The sequence below is a fragment of the Chinchilla lanigera genome, unplaced genomic scaffold, assembly GCF_000276665.1.
Source record: "Chinchilla lanigera isolate Chin_1 unplaced genomic scaffold, ChiLan1.0 scaffold00009, whole genome shotgun sequence".
NCBI classification, from domain to species: domain Eukaryota; kingdom Metazoa; phylum Chordata; class Mammalia; order Rodentia; family Chinchillidae; genus Chinchilla; species Chinchilla lanigera.
Window position 1 is genome coordinate 36,420,913 of NW_004955410.1, and position 15,724 is coordinate 36,436,636.

General features: G+C 40.0%; 1 protein-coding gene and 1 long non-coding RNA gene across 3 annotated transcripts in view; both read right to left on the reverse strand.

Moving 5' to 3' along the window:
• Mkln1 (muskelin 1, intracellular mediator containing kelch motifs) overlaps nt 1-15,724 on the reverse strand; it is a 316,551-nt gene that overhangs the window by 168,926 nt on the left and 131,901 nt on the right. The gene's annotated exons all lie outside the window — the stretch shown is intronic.
• The window catches only part of LOC106147792, an 87,906-nt gene that overhangs the window by 2,100 nt on the left and 70,082 nt on the right, over nt 1-15,724 (reverse strand). The window lies entirely within an intron of this gene.

The window sequence follows — 15,724 nt, forward strand, 5'->3', positions numbered from 1 at the left end:
GTGAAGGAGGATTAGGAAGTCTATGACCAGGGAAAAAGTGCTTTCAAAAGGAAACAAACAGTAACTGAAACACATTCACACGAGCATCCATCCAAAGGACACCACTCACAGTTGGGTGCCACATGAAAAATATAGATTCTAGACCGGTGCTTCTCACTACTAGACAGCTGACCTTGTCACTGAACCTTTTAGAGCTGCAGATTCCTCATCTGCCCAGCATGAGCTATGTCAGTGACAGTGAACCTTTCAGAGATGAGTGCCCAAGCTGCACCCAAAACCCACTTATTTATTACAAAGTGCCAACACTGCAATTAAACCTGAATATTAAGGTTTTAGTGTAGAAACAGACTATACATTGACATCTTTTGTCCTAAAAGAAAAAGAACACACGTGCCATAGGTTCGCCACCACTAGATTAGGTGATCTTGAAACATCTCCTAAGCCTTATGAGTTTCTGCACCTTTATTTTCTGAATAAAGTAGGGGTGGGCCTTCGCTTTTCTGAATTTTAAAAATCTCAGACACAACAGAGCACTACTGGTTCCAAGTTAATCCCAGTTGAGCACATATCCTGGTTTGGCAGACAGACACTGCCAGTGGTATAGCAGGTGGGCAGAAATCCCAGGAAACGTCTGGACACCACACAGCTATGGATGAACTGTCAACTGCTGGGGGTTACTTTGCAAATTGCCACATCTAAATGAAGCTGATGAAATGATATTTCAAAAAAGCAATTAACACTGATTCCTAGTGTTTGGAACCAAAAATCCTTTAGGGAAGAGTGAAATTGGCTTAGAAAGGGAGTATCCAGCTCTCTGTACAGAAATGTTTGAGCTTAAGGAGATTCTTAAATCAGGATCTTTCCATGCTTTTCTCGCATCTACACAGCCAGGGTCAGCCTGGGCTTTGTGAAGGAGTTCCTCTCATTTTCCTGTTGCTTCATCCAGCTTTCTCCAACTCGGGTTGCTGGTTGGTTAAACTTCCATCTAGTCATTCAGCAAACACTTATTGGGCACCTTCCATGTATCAGGTGCAGGGGATACATCTGGCTATTAAGGAGCTCATAATCAAGCAGTCCAATCATAAATGAATTAATGCACATTCAGAAGCTGAGGTCTATCTTCAGCATATAAAGCAAAATACTAGTGGTACCAGTAATATTAGCTCTGTAGGCCAAATATCATACTTGCTAGTGACAGCTGTCCCTAGAATATAGTAGAATCAGAGAGATCATCCCATAGCCCTGTAGGTATCGGCTTCTGTGAATCTGTTAAAGCAACTTCATTTTTCTTCCTATTTCACACGAAAGGCATTATATTAGAATACCTTCTGGATGAGGAGCATTGGCTCCAGAATGCCACTATAAATAGGAATATATGTATGTTACCTGACATAAAAGGAGCAGGCTGATTTGGGACAGCTTCTTCCTCTGCCTATTTCCAGTGAGTATATTAATACAGGCGGCAGGGGAGTGACAGAGATGGGAAAGCTTAGTGACAGCAAATTTTAGATGTCTCCACACCAGAAAAAAGAACCTAGAGGGTAGGTCAGAGACCTAGGGGATACAGGGACTGTCCACGGTAACAAGGGATGAGCCCAACCATAGAGTACAGCATACAAGCAGAAAAGAAGCAAACTATGAGCTAGGCATGGTGGCACAGGCTTGTAATCCCAGCACTCTGGGAGGCTGAGGCAGGAGGATCACAAGTTTGAGCCCTTTGAGCCCAGTCTTACCAACTTAGTGACTTAGCAAGACCTCTCTTCAAAAAGATTTGTTCTGTTTTTTATGATCGGGGATGTATCTCAGTTTGAAGCCCCTAGGTTCAATCTCTAGTGCCAAAGGGGAAAAAAAAGAAGCAACAGCAAACAATGGCTGTTGTTTCCTTCACATCCCAGATTAGTCCGAGGTCAACTGAAATGTGCCATCAAAAAGACCAGAAGCCCTCATGATGTTGGGATCCAGGTCAATCATTTCTGAAATACTGATTTCTAAAGAGGACTTCCTTATCATGTTGATCATTTTGTTTTCTTCCTGTATCTCTCCAAACAAGCTCAAAATGATCTCCTTTTCACCCCAACTCTACAAACAGTTTACAGTTAGTTACTAAATACATAGCACAAAAGTTGAAACCCTCTGACCTTTGGCTTAATTTTACCCAATTTAATATTCAGGGCACTGCTCTGATAGGACAAAAACTGGTCAGCATTATTAAGGGATTCTCTGTGAGCACATGCAGAGTGAAGTCTACAAGCAATAGTTCTCAGGCTGGTTGCGGAATGTTTAAATGTTCTCAGCCCTGGTTGCATTTTGGAATCGCCTTGGAATGTTTGAAGTTCTCCACACCACCCTCCGGTTATATGTTAGGGGTGGGGCCTAGGCAGCAATATATATTTTTAAGAGCTTCAGAAGATGTGTATGTGCCACTGAGGTTGAGAATTGCCCCAAGTTAGGGTCAGGCTAGTGAAGAGGCAGGAAATTACTGCCTCTTCCGTTAGGAATTCCTCCTGAGAAGTTGGCATCAAGAAACCTGACCTAGCAGAGGCATTCAACTTGGACATCCACTCTGAAAGGGTTTGACTTTCCCACCTCACCCACCAGCTCTACAATTATATAAAGAGCTGTGGGAACAGTAGCTAATCAGTGTTTCAAGAGAACTGGTAACAGGTGACGGTAGTATAAATACCATGCTCCAGAGATCTCACATCTTACAGTCAATCATCCATGCTATTTTTAAAAATCTTCCACCACTCAGTCTTTCCATCTCCTCATTTACCAATTTTCCTCTTCCCCTTCCTCTCTTTTCCTACCTGGCTGTCTGCTTTACTTGTTCTCCCACCCAGTCACTGTCATTCGTACTGCACTTATCCCTTGTCTCTCATTACCATCGGGGCCTCCCTATTCTCTGTGTCTGTCTCATTTTCTTTTACTGCAGCCCCTTAAATAGCTACTATAGAAAAGCATTGCCAGATTTTATAATTTACAAGATATTTTATGGTTGCTAGGCACAGTGGTATATACCTGTATGTAATTTCAGCTACTCAGGAGGCTGAAGCAGAGGAATCTAAGTTCAAAGCTAGCCTGAGCAACCTAGAGAGGACTTATCTCAAAAAATAGAAGGAGCTATAGGTGTAACTCAGTGGTAGAGTCCCCCTGGGTTTCATCCCCATTCCCATTATTAAAAAAAAAAAAAATATATATATATGGTAATTTTAGAAGCAATAAGTACTAATCATATATTTCTCCAAAGACCAAAAAACATGCTGCTCATAGTTAACACTCCTTAAACACTCACTATATTAATTATATTTAATAACTTTCTCCACTGGCCCTAGATTATTGAACTATTTATGTAGTTCATTGACCCTCTGTAGTAAAATGGTCCTCTGTTCTTCAGTAATCCTGACAACAGCAGCTGACATCAATGTAAAAAGAGAAACAAGCTAGAAACAGTAGTTGAGCATATACACCCTGAATTGCATATTCAGTTGCAAAATCATCATCATTATTATTGTAATTACAGAGGGGAGGCATTTAAATAATTGTTCAGAGTGTCTTCTAGAGGAAATAACTAAATCAGGGCCAGCTGTCACAAGCCAGTCTACAATAATGATCCCCGTATGTGCATCCTCAGTATTCATAGCAACTCTACAGTAATAAATTTATGCATTCATCTAATGTCCCTAAACAACCTAAAAAATAACAAACCTGTGATCATAGTTGGTGTCTGACTTGGGTCACTGACCTATGTTTTTAAACCGTGTCCCTGAATAACCTTAGCATCACGAACTGCCAAATAAAAATTACACCATCAATTCCATAACAACGAGAGTGGGTGGCCCAGCGTCCATCTCAAACATGATGACAGCAAATCTAGGTACCTGAGGAGAGTGGAAGCCAGCTCGATCAGCAGACAACTAAAAAATTTGAGAAAATGCATGAAGATAGACATGCTTTATTAAATTAAAAATTATAAACAAACACGAACTGTGGACGCCTTGCTTTTCGTTTACTCATGAAATCAGCCAAAAGTATTTGAGATCTTCCTCCTCCCAAGATACAGCTGTGAAATGACTAATGGGAATGAAGTGAGCCTGCACCAGGAACTGAATGTGCCACTTCACTGAGAACAAAAAATGCTCCCCTGATAGAGGCTGTCCGCGCAAATTAATACATTGGGTGCTTGAGAGAGGACCAGCCAGGTACGGATATGGTGCATTTGTAAAGAGCTAGAATTATCCAAGCCCCTTTGCAGATTTTCTCCATCTCTCGGTACCTTGCATCATGGTTATACCTTTAATTTCAAATTCGTAAAGAAACTCCAGAGAGAGGGAAAGTAAGAAGGCAAGAGAAAATTTATCATGATTTTTCCCTTGCCGGGCCAGTTGGGCTTTCCAAATAAGAGTCTTGCTAAAGGCTGGGCCGGAGCCATGTAAGAAGGGTGAATGACCCCAGATTCCTTAAGGAACTTGCTAGCTGCCCTGCTGCAGCCTTTCTAGGCTCTAAAAGTCATACTGGCTGTGTCATTTGCTGATTTGCATCCCCAGCTATAAAACGTTTTAACTCATATGCAACCTCATCCTGCTTCAGTAATTAAAATACTTTTTCTACAAAAGTATCAAAAGGGACACTGATTGATGTATTGAAAATTGTTTCAAGGGTAATCTGCATGGCTTCTTGTTGTCTTTATTGTTGTAAAAGTAAGACATGACCATAATAAAAATATATTGAAAGCCAGGCATAGTGTCGCATGACTGTAATCCCAACTACTCCGGAGACTGAGGCAGGAGTGTTGCAAATTCAAGCCCTGAAACTCTATTTTAAAGCAAAAAATAAAAAGGGCTGGGGTTGTAGCTCAGTGGGAGAGCCTTTATCTACTGTGGACAAGGCCCTAGGTTCAGTCCTAAGCACAGAAAAAACACACCCCCCTCCAAAAATGAAACTCCAAAATGATTTACAATGGAAGAGAAAAAAAATCTTCCCATTCTTATCACAAGGTAAACACTCATAACTATTTCATGTGCTTCTTCCATAAAAGGATATGTGATGTATGCATCATTTTTACACAAAGCAGATTGTATAATGTGAAGTGCCATACTTTATCCATTCAATAATATATTAGTAATATTTCCATGTCAGCATATATAGATATTTTAATTTTTGGATGTCCATAAATTTATGTAACTACTGCCAAATCAATGAACATTTATAGTTTCCATTATATCATTATTATAAACAACGTTTCCTTGAATATCCTTATATACATATATCATTGGGAATTATCTGACTTACCTGCAGGCTAAATTGCTCTCAGTGAATTGCTGGCTCATAATATATGTACACTTAAGATTGAGTTATGTTCCCAACTTGTAACCCCCCAAATTGTTCCAGTTTGCATTTCCATCAACAGTGTAAGTTTCATGTAACTCTGCCAAGACTGTCTTATTAAGTTTTTAAGTTTTTGTCACACATACATTAAAATGTTAGCATGTTGTGATTTGCATTTTTCTAAGCACTAATACAGTAGAACATTTTTTTCCAAATTTTTGCCATTCTTATTTTCTTTTATGAAATATTTGTTCATATTCCATGTCTCTTGTTCTGTTCATTTTTTTCTGGTAAAGCTGTAAGATCTCTCTGTATGAAATAAGCACTTTTTCTATTGGGTTGCAAATAACTTTTTCCTATTGTGCCTTTTGACCTTCGCTCTGTTCGTGGAGTTTTTTTGCTGTTGTCATCAGTTTGGTTTTTACCACTTAAAAGTTTTAGCTGAGCATGGTGGCACACACCTGTAATCACAGCACTCAGGAGGTGGAGGCAGGAGGATTGCTGCAATTTCGAGACCAGCCTGGGCTATATAGTTAGTTCAGGTGCAGCCTGAATTATACAGCAAGAGCCTATCTCCAAAATAAAAAAAAAAAAAAAAGCTTTTAATATTTTATACAAATGCATTTATTAGCATTTCCCTTCTTGGTTTCTGAGTTTTGCCTGTGTTTTAAATGTTAAATGTCTTCCATTTGGGTCTCTTTACGGTTGTAGTTTGATTTGAGTTTCAGTATGTCAGATGATACAGATTTTTTTTTAGTTAGGTTTTACCGTGAAAGAGAAAACCTACAAAGTCAAGGTCATTAAAAGGGGGAAACCCAGAGACCCTATGCTCCCATTGCATCCGGGCTGGCCTCACAGAATGGTTTATATTCCACGCAAGGGAACTCTGCCCCTCTCTCTATTTTGTATATGCAAATATGAAAACAGCCTTATCACTGAAAGGAATAATCAAACTATCTTGGCATCAAGCAGCCTAGATTTTAGTGCCAGCTGTTTACCCGAGCTGTCTGGGAAACACACACAAGCTGTCCAGCACTCTTGAGGGATATTACATGAGGGAGAAAGAAAGCCACTTGTCAGGTCAGGGATATAGCTCAGTGGCACAGCACCTGCCTGGCAAGTGTAAGGTCCTGAGTTCGAGTCCCGGTACCAAAAAAAAAAAAAAAAAGAAAAGAAAGAAAGAGAAAAGAAAGCCAGTTGTCCCATGGGAAGCTGAGTTTATGTACAGTTCTTCAAAGAGAAGACCCCTGCCTCAACCCTAGCTCCCCAGACCTGGTCTGAGTTACCTCATTGTCCAGGCAACCCCAAATGAACACTCAGATTCATTTAAAGCAAGCTATTCATTAAATTAATGAGTCAAAGAGTAAAGATGTAGTTAATTCTTTTCTGCCCTAACTTTTTATTTTGAAATTTTTCAAACCTATAAACGTCAAAAGAATGGTACAAGTAATGCCCCTCTATCTTGCACCCGAATTCAGCAATTGTTAATTTTTTTTTCACTTTTGCTTTACCCCTAACAGTTTTATGCACTGAAGCATTTGAAAATAAGTTGAACACTTCAACCTACAGTCAATAGTTTACTTAAAATAATTCAGCTGGCATCTCCTAAAAACATATTATTTTCAGTCCTGGGAAAATTAACAATGATTCAGTAATATATATGTATTTCCAAATTCATATTTAAACTTCCTCAATTGTCCAAATGCTTTATATAGGTGTTTTTCCCCTTTGATCCAAGATCTTAACAAGGTCCATACATTGCTTTTGATTCTGTTTCTTAAGTCCAGGATCCAGAGATGGATATTTAGAAATATCTGGAGACATTTTTAATTTGATTAGAGGTGCTACTAGCATTATATTACATAGTTCATTTTTCTGTTGCTATAACAAAATACTTGAGTATAGGTTGTTTTACAAAGAAAAGAGGTTTATTTGATTCATAGTTTTGGAGGGTAAAAGTCCAAGATCAGGTGGCCCTATCAGTTTGGCTTCTTGTGATTGGCCCCTTGGCTGCTTTACAACATGGTAGAGAAACTGAAAGGGATGCAGTGTGCAGAAAGGCCCAATCCCAGCGGGTGGCCATGCTTTATAACAACACTTACAAGATCTAACTGGTGTCAGACAAGAACAACATTAATGCCTTCTGAGAGCCAGGCCATTAATGACCTGGTCTTTCCAGTAGGCCCCACCTCTTGGTTCTGTCACTTCTCAGCCTCACCACACTGTGGACCAAGCCTCCAGCAGAGGAACCTCTAGATGAAAAACCACATACAGTCCATAGCATACATCTAATAGGTAGAGAACAGTGATGCCTGCTAAATATTGTACAGTTCACAGCCTCCATAACAAAGAATTGCCTGGTCCAAAATGTCAATGCCAAGGTTGAAAAGACCCTACTACAGTCTCCAAACTGTGTTGTTTGTTTTTCATGACACTGACTCCTGTGTCTTCTAGGCCAGTTGTTTTGCAGAATGTCCCACACTATCAGATTTCCTGATTGTTTCTTTATGACTAGTTTTCATTTAAACTAAGGGCGATACTATGACACAGATGACTATAACAGTTAGCTATTACTGCATAGCAAATTACCCCCCAAAAGTCAGTGACATAATATTAAGAACCATTTACTAGGTAGTTCTGCTGACCCTGGCTGGGCTCAACTGATTTTTGAGCCATTCATGCCTGCCAAGTCACACTGACTAGCAATTGGCCAATTTGGGATGAACGCCACTGGGATCAGTACCCATAGTCTATCACACTTAGCAGGATAGCCCCCAGAAGAGGTGACATCTAACAGAAAGAGGAAGCATCTACTGAAGCCATAGGCTTAGACCTGGCACTTTTGTTACTTTAACAGCATTATATTGACAAAAGCATGCAACAAAACCAGCCCTGAGTCAAATGACAAGAAATAAACTCTACCTCCTCCTATTGCCATTAGTCTTCCAAAGTGATATTGTGAACCTCTCATCAAATACAGTGTCAGGTCACCTCACTGTTAGTGATATTAAATGGTACCTGACCTCTTTTTTGGAACACTCTACCTTTTATGTATTTGGGGAATACTGGGGTGTACTGCACCAATACCGTTCCCCATTGTATTGTATTCTCAGGCCTGTAATAACAAAGTAGTCACAAAATTGACAGTTTAAAACCATAAAAATTGTCTGGAAGTTAGAAGTACAAAAATAATATGTTAGGAGGGCCATGCTCCCACTGAAACCTATAGGGGGAAATCCTGCTTTGCCTTTCCACTTCCAGTAGCCCTGGGCACCCTGTGGCTCGCAGCTGCAGCACTTCACTTCATCCTCTGCCTTCATGTGGGGTTCTCTCCATGGGTCTGAGTCTCTATATGGCCATCTTAGAATAAGGATACCAGGCATATTGGATTAAGAACCCACCATACTCCAGTATGATCTCATCTTAACTAATTACACCTGCATCAACCCTGTTTCCTGATAGGAGCACATTCTGAGGACTAGGACTTCAACCATTTTTTGGAGGACATAATTCAACCCCTAAATCCTATCACCTTTCATTCAGTGGTTTTACCATTCACTGTATCTCATCATCCAAGGTATTTATTACCTTGGGACTAAGCATTATTTTCCTTAACCTTCATCATTTCTTCTACTTTTATTAGCTGGATGGGGGCTGGGGATTTAGCTCAGCGGCAAAGCTCCTGCCTGGCAAGTGCAAGGTCATGAGTTCGGTTCCCGGTACCAGAGAAAAACCAAAAAATTAAAAAAAAAAAAAATATTAGCTGGAAAGTTTCTGTAAAGAAAGCTTTTTCCTGTTTTTCCTCCTTTCTTCTCTCCCCTATTCTTAAAATAATTTGGGTACAGTAGTACCTCCATTATGAATGCCTTTATTTGCAAACAATTTCATTTGAAAACAAAGCATTTGGTAAAATTTTGTTTTTGTTTGCAAACTCTGCATCGGGTGACAGACACAACCATGGCCATCTTTCCCACCAAAGCACAAATGTGACCATCTTTTCCAAAATTGTAGAGCAAATTAATTTCATGAATTGAGGTATCACTGTACATGGCTTTTGCTTTGTGGGATATTTTTTGTTTGGTTGGTTGGTATTTTTGCTTTTTGCTTTCTGAGATAGGGTCTTGCCATGTAGCCCAGACTGGCCTTATACTCATGGTGATCCTCCTACCTCACCTTCCTGAGTACTGGGATTACAGAAGTGCACCACCACACTTGGCTGGCTTTTGCTTCGCATACAACCATCTTGTTTGCTGCAGTGTTGCAGATCACTCCCTGGGTCTTGTACATGCTTGACAGTCATTCTACCATGGAGGTCTACACCCCAGCTCTCTAACTATCATGTTTATACAACATACAAACAAAATTATTCTGACCAAATTGCCTCAAAGTTGACTAGTGAAAGTCCATAGGGCTCTTAGTGAAATAAAACATAAATACATTTAAAACCTTTAAAAGATTAAAGCAGAGTTTTTAATGTGATTACTCCGACTCACCCACCTCTGCAGGACCTATTTTTGTCATCCAGCTAAGTCAGGGCTCTTATGTTTCTCTCTGGAGAGATATATGATTGTTCCCCAAAGGGAAAGTCTCATCATCATTCTTAGAGTATAGCCATAATGAAAACTGTCATTTATTGAGTATTCTGCTTTACATACATTTATTTGTAATTGTCACAGCAACCCTATACATAAGTAGTGTTGCTACGTATTACAGATGAGAAATCTGAGGCTTAATTCCCTATAATGAATGTAATCATTATGTACACCTAAAATGTACCAATAAACTTAATCAAAAAAAAAAAAAAAAGAAGGAAAGAGAAATCTGAGGCTTAAAATGTGGTACTGGAAGAATCATGGACTTTGGACACTGATGGTTTGCATCCTGACTGTGTCACCTATTAGGTGTGTGACTTGGACCTCTGTGGATCTTGGTTTGTTTTTGTGTACTATGGCAATGATGATATTTGCCTGACAGGTTGAGCTTAGCAGTTTACCAGACCTAGAACAGGTATTCTTTGTTCTCTTTTTTAACCTATCCTGATGATAGGCTATGACTTCTAAGTCACATTGTATCAGTCACAGTGGCACAGAGTCCACCAGCAATTACTCATGAGTCAGTCTATCTCATTAATTCAGAGTATGCTCATTAGGAATTAAAGATAGTTTGACCGAAGTTTCAACTAAAATATCTTTGGGGAAAAAACAATTTGCTAATCAATTTCTCAAAAACCAATATTGTAGGGGAGAGATTATATTGGTTCAGTTTAAGAGAATAACTTTTGGGAAGACTGTTAGCATGTTACATGCAAATTAGGAAGCTCATGTACAAATCTCTCTCCAAAAGTGACCCCCAACGTGGTTAATCTGAAAACAATGCATTCATTCATTCCACAAATAACAGCAGGTTACATTTTTAAAATGTGTGGCCAGGCAATTTTGTCACTGAGCTAACATCACAGAATATACTTACATGATTAAGATGGCTATGACATCACTAGGTGACATAATTTTATGAAACCCTTATCATATATTCTGTCCATTTATTTTTATTTATGTATTTATTTATATGGAACTGGGGACTGGGCATCATGCATGCTAGGCAAGCACCACTGAGCCACATTGCAGCAAGCCTTGTGCTGTCCGTTTTGACCAAAATATCATTGGGTAGCATGTTACAGTAGCAGTGAGCACCTCCTATATCCCGTACAATATTCTAGACCCCTGGAACACATCAGAGAATAAAAACAATACTCCAGTCCTCTAGATGAGGAGATAGATGAAAAACAAATTTGCAAATTACAGGAGTACTAAAAGTAGGTAAGTGCTAATGAGAAAAATAAAGCAGGAAGTGTACAGAGAATTATATTTTAAATGGAGTTGATATCATTTAAAGGTGATAGTGAGCAAAGACTTGAAAGAGGCAAGGAAATTGTTCACGTGGCCACTTGGAAGCATGACAAATACAAAGGCCATCTAACACTTAGATAGCCTATATTAATAGCACTATTTTAATTAGTAAAAAAAAAATTAATGGACTGAGGATATAACTCAGGGGTAGAGCATTTGCCTAGTGCACAAAGGCACTGGGTTTGAGCCCCAGCACTGCAAAAAAAGAGAAAAAAAGTAATCCTCCCAGCAGCTATTACAATGGATTCTGACTTTTCTACATGAGGAATCGAGGCACAAAAACATTAACTAAGTGCCCCAAACCATATAGCTACTGTGTGATATACCTAAGCTTGAGCTTGGCTAGTCTTTTTCTGGTGTTTGATGCTTGTAAGCACCACAGTATGCTGTGCTTCTTCCTCACAGTAAGAGGAAGTAGGGATTAAATCAAATAGTCACTAAAGGCTTTCAGTCAAGATTTGTCACTTAGGGCTGGGGTGTAGCTCAGTAGTAGACCCCTTGCCCAGCATGCATAATGCCCTGGGTTCTATCCCTAGCACTGACAGAAAAAAATAAAGATTTGGCATTTACCCCAAGTGAAATGGGTCTTGAACTGGAAAATGATACGTACTTTTGTTGTCCTCCTTCTAGAAATTTCCAAAGCACTTGCATACTCTTGACATTTCATATGGGTCTGCTAGATTCCAAAGGATTTTAACTTAGGAGAACAAAGAAAATTTCAACTGTATAGTATGATATCCTCTCAATTACCATACATACAGTAATCTCCCATTTTTAAAATCTTACAAGAAACTCTTTGTTGTATGACTCCAGCAATATCTGTCCTCTATCCTCTCCTGCAGGCACCAAAGCAAGATTTCAACTACCAAACTTTGTTTCCCTAATTTTAAGGGGAAGAATTATAAGAACAAATAGACCATTTAAAATATGTTGTCTCTATCTTCCAAGGTGATAAATTAGTGGTCTTCTTGGGGCATAATGTGTCCGTATCCTGAAAGGGCCACCAGCCTTACCTTGGCTTCATGATGTCCAGTACAGAGTGATCCTAAGGCCACTACTCTTGAGAATAACCAACCGACTTGGGCTTGTGCAACTCACCCTGCTCACAAACATTTAAGGGCGGTATAAAAGCAGGAGCCATCTAGAGAAGAGTAGGTTGGGGAAAATTACATGGTTATCGAAGAATAATGTTAATGGGCATAATAGCCACAATTTATTTAGCATTTACTGGATGTGTAGCACTGTGCTAAATGCTTTACAACCATGAGCTATCTGCTGTCATCCTCATGTATAGGTAAGGAAACTAAGACTTCGAGGGAATGAGTAAGTCACCCAGAACATATACAGTATGACAAAAGCATAGCTCTGCCTGTCTCCAAAGCTCATGTTCCTGGTCATTAGTCTGTACTGTCTAGGAAAATAATCTGATATGACACAGGAATTGTTTTTTCTTCTGGAACCTCAAAAACATTGTCTCTCTGGTTCCCGTTCTGAATTTTCAAGTGCCTTTTGAATATAACTGCAGATTTTCACCTTACCATTCTGTCTTAGTGTATCAGATACACCTTAGCTGCCTCATCAGATTCTCTTGCCATCATCTCAAATCCTCTGTTGCTTATTCCATCTCAGCCATTGCTGCAAATGCTCTGTTTGGGCCCACAGAATCCAAACTGGTAGGACTGAGGCTCATGTATCACTTTTCCAGCCTGGCTCTCCACCATGGCCACTACCAAGCAAACAGGCTCATTAGCAAGACACTATGAATTATTGGTTTCTCTACTCCTCAAACAAGATTAAAGGTCACACAGAGAGCATTGGATTTGGGTTGCTGCAAGACTGAAGTGGGAACAGGTGACACAGCAGAGTATGAGGAATCTAACTCCTAGTAGGATGAATTTTGCTTATTGGAAAATAAGGAAGGCATCCTGAAGATGGGTTCCCTGTGCTTTCTCCTCCCAAGGACTTACCTGAGATATGTTTTTGCCGTATGGCATGCGGCGGGTATTTTGTGTGGCCACCTGCACATACTGCTATTTCTCTGCAGACTGCTCAAGCATCCTCTGGCGGTGCCTCCACCTTCCTCTCTCTTCCCCTTTTTTCTCTCACTCTCATTACCCTCAGACTGAATCTCCTGAGTAAAACATCAGCATTAATTCTTGGTTTGTGTTCTATTTTTCTAGAAAACATAAACTAAATTATTCAGGTTTGGTTTCTCCGGATGGAACTACTACTTCCTAAATTTCTTTGGCTCAAAGCCAAGCTTCCAAGAGTTTGTTCCAAAAGACAGTAATAGCTGACGATAATATTGCCAACATTCAATCAGTATAACTGATGGAATTTGTGTATTTCCCCTTTAAAAAGTGCAGCTTGGAAGAAAATAAATATAATTTTTTTTGGTACCGAGAATCAAACTTGGGACCTTGTGCTCGCCAGGTGGGTGCTTGTACCACTGAGCTATATCCCAGACCCCCAAAATAAATACAATTAGAAGAGTCCTTGGCACTAAAAAGATTTTGAGTCAGTAGCTTAAAATTCGTCTCATTTCTGAATCCACTCATTTCCTGACCTCTCCCTTCACAACCACTTTTCCCCTTCCTTTGCAGTGCTGCGCTGGTTTGGATCCCCATTATTCTCTCTTAGACTAATTGCTTCCTAATTTGTCTTTCTGTCGTCATAGTCTCCTACTCCTGATGCAAGCTAGATACCACTGTGATCAGGTAAATAGTATGAGCGCTGATTTTATCTTGCTCTCTGGTGTTCAGAACTCTTTAGTAACTTCTCATTGCTGCCTGAACAATGCCCCGAGTTCCTCGGTGACTCTAACATAGCAAAAGCCTGGCACTGAGGCTGTCCACAAGCTGTAGCTATTATACCAGCTACAGTGTTTCTCCATTCGATTAGCTAGTCTGGTCTGCTTGCTTTTCTCTAAGTATGTTTTGCACTTTTTGGAGGCTGGCAGACCTCAGGTATTGAACTGGACAACAAAAGCACTTGTGGGTTTTGATAACCCCCACCCCCACCCCCAAGACAGGTGTCACGATGCCTGCCACACCCATAACCCTTCTTGGAGATGTCTAATATGTAGGATATCAAATGCTGTATCAACCTAATCTGCCATTCCAAACAGAGCCATTTAGGTCAGGAGGGGCCACCTAACCCGGGTCATCAAATCTACGCTGATGAGATGGTTTCTCTAGAATGCTTTGCCCAGAAGCCTGTGTTTGGTGGTGAATAGCTAATGCCATCAGGTCCTTCTGAGAATTACACTAAAATACATTGGATTGAGTCAGCTATTGGCAGTGGACAGAAGCAAAGTGATACACAGAGGGGGGAAGAAAGCTGAAGTCAGGTGGCAGCAGACACCATGAGACAAAAGAAGCTGTGAGACAGAGAAAAGAATAGAAAGAATTGAACAAGGGCAGCCAAAGCCAAGAGTCCACTAATATTAGATAATCAGATACAGCAACAGATATTTACTGCCAAAGAGCACACAGGATAACCCAGTTGCTATGGCTGTATTGTTTGCTGAATCACCTTCCGGTGCCTATTGGTCGTCACTTAAAATTTGATTGAGGTAACCTGAGTGTATCTATGTTCTGGAAATTAAATTTTTTCCTCTTGAAATCTCTATCAGTCCAGGAAACAGGAAACTGAAGGCACACTCTGCTGGGACTTTGAAAATAATGTGATGAAAACATATTTATTTACAGGAATGTAGGCAGGATTTCGGGAACTAAAGAGGGTACTGAGGCATCCAAGCACTAGCAATAGTGGAAGTTCAGAGCTCAAGAAAAAATGGTTTTCTCAAAGTCCAGGAATATCTGGGACTGTGGAAGTGCTAGTGACAGCCAAAAATCATCTCACTAACGCAGGGAGGAAATGAGAAGTATTTCACCTTTTTCTTTCTACTGTATTTAAAATTTATTTCACTTAATTTTTTTTTTTTTTTTTTGAGACAGGGTCTCGATATGTAGTTCCGGCTGGCCTTGAATTCACTATGTAGCCCAGGCTGTCCTCGAACTCGCAACAATCCTCATGCCTCAGCCACTCAAGTGCTGGGATTACAGGCGTGCACCACCATGCCTGGCCTTTTCCTCCTACTCTTGATACCATCATACCGGCAAACACACAATAAGCCAAAGGGTAGTGGAACCCAGAGTACATAGCATATGAGGTAGCAGCCTATCAGGCACAGAACATGGCAGAAAAGGATATAACACTGTAAGATTGCTCCCTTTCTCACTCCAAAAATGTATGTAGCCTAATCTCCAGAACCTAAGAATATTATGTGACTAAAAATGTCATTACCTTCCAGATCTCGAAAAGAGAAGCTTATCCTAGACCACTGGGGTGGGTGTCAAGTGTAATCACATATCCTTAAGAAAGAGAAGCAAGGGTAGCCATTCTTACTGGGGTAAGGTGGAATCTCAGTGTTGTTTTAATTTGCATTTCTCGAATGACTAATGATGTTGAACATTTTCTCATATATTTAT